This window comes from Anneissia japonica, unplaced genomic scaffold (genome assembly GCF_011630105.1).
Source record: "Anneissia japonica isolate Jap-2015-1 unplaced genomic scaffold, ASM1163010v1 scaffold2392_len1475705_cov187, whole genome shotgun sequence".
NCBI classification, from domain to species: Eukaryota; Metazoa; Echinodermata; class Crinoidea; order Comatulida; family Comatulidae; genus Anneissia; species Anneissia japonica.
The window spans coordinates 875,164-877,431 of NW_022751777.1; positions in this window are offsets into that span (position 1 = coordinate 875,164).

The following is a 2,268-nucleotide window of genomic DNA, read 5'->3' on the forward strand; positions in this document are numbered from 1 at the left end:
GCCGTAGGCCTAGACTAGGCTAGGTACTACTGAAGCTACTAGGCCTAGCCTAGGCGCACTTACAAAATTTTACACAAAATAATTATGATATTATGTAAAAAATTAAAATCCAATTCGGCTTTGTTCAAACGAAGAGTAATCTTTTCATATTTCCTTAATAAAGAAACTGGTAATCTTCTTGAACTGAAATCCTTGATAATAGAACCAAATGGTGCATAATCCTTGGACGTAAGTTGACAAAAAATACAATGCATTTTAAAAATAACACAAAAGATTTAATGGAAGACATGTTTCGGGTTACCTTCAACCCATCATCAGTTAACAAAAAACACAACAGAAATGAACCGAATACTTTTCATGTAGACTATATATATATAGGTAATTATTATGCTGAATATTAAATAGATAGATTGATTTGTTTGACAATAAGTTTGACCAACGTAATTAAATCCTCGTAAATACAATGAATCCCGATCCTCAGTAGTATATAAATTTAAATGTGCTGGATGTAATTCCAGTTATATAGGCTATATAGGCCGTAGATTAATTACGAGGATTGGTGAACATCTTGGAAAGGATAAAAATTCACACGTACTTAAACACCTTAACGCAAACAGAAAATGTAAAAGGTTGTCTGATAAGAAATGTTTCTCTATACTGGATATTGATAACAATGAAATCAAATTGAAAATCAAAGAATACCTTTACATAAAATGGAACAATCCTGATCTTAATTTGCAAATTGAACATGTTAACTTAAAGCTTATTTAAATATACACGTAAGCAATAGTTATTATGCAAGCACTTACTCAACTTACGTCCATTTGGTTCTATTATCAAGGATTTCAGTTCAAGAAGATTACCAGTTTCTTTATTAAGAAAATATGAAAAGATTACTCTTCGTTTGAACAAAGCCGAATTGGATTTTAATTCTTTACATAATTGCAAGGCATTCGGAGTTTTTCCTAAAAAAAAAAAATAATTTTTTATTGTTATTTTTGTAATCTTATGCCTGTGATATACTAAGTATGTTGTGCAATTCGATGACTTGCTTTTGCAATTCTTTCAAGGTTTTTGTATTTGATAACTAAAGATAATGTTAATATTGTTTAAATAATTTAGTTAGGCAATAAATGACATGATGGCAATAATTATATTACTATATATATATTATATATTATATATATACTATTATATATATATATATATACTTAAATTCATTCAGGCATTTAAAAAAGTAAAACCATTATTATTATTATTATTATTATTATATTACATTAATAGACAACTTCATAAGAGAACTTCTAGGCACTTTACAAGAAAAGAAAATTATAATGAAAACATTTCTAATTTAATCTTATGTGAGATGATGAATATTTTGTGTAATTTAATGTCTTTTTTTGTACTCTTAATATCAAGTTTGTGGATTGGAGTTCAATAATTTAGTGGTTAAGATGTCAGTCATTCCATTCTACAGTATAACCCTCATATTGAGATTTAGTCTTTGTAAAGCATCACGTGTGTATGCTTCTCTTGTGCAAGGGATTTTCACCTACCAGACAGTGATATATTTGCTATTGAAAATCCTTGATGCATGTTTTCCAAATAAATATAGTATTCTACAGTCTATATTTATTTATTTATATATACACAATATATATATATATATATATATATATATATGGATATAAATATACATACGAATATATATATATATACTTTGTCATATATATATATATATATGTATGTATATAAATCATCAAAGAAATGTAAATACAGTGTTCGAATAAAGGACATAATAATACATCGTGTAGCATAGCTCTCAACGAATGTAGTAATGTAAATAAATGAATAAAGAAATTGGGTAATAAAATGGTCTAATGGTTATGATGCTTGCCTTGACAGCGAGAGGTCGCAGGTTCGAGTCCCGCCAGGGGAATTTTATTACACAATTTAATTTTATTACACAATTTCTTTATTCATTTATTTACAGGACTACATTCGTTGAGAGCTATGCTACACGATGTATTTATTATGTCCTTTATTCGAACACTGTATTTACATTTCTTTGATGATTTATATATATATATAATTTAACAGTATTAACGGCTATCTTGATTTATATTATATATATGTATATGTATATACATACAAATATATATACTAATACATAATATGCTGATGAAGGCCAGAGGACTGGCCGAAAACTTCTTTTCCAAATAAATATAGTATTCTACTGTCTACATGCCTTGTCATAATTTTTTGTTT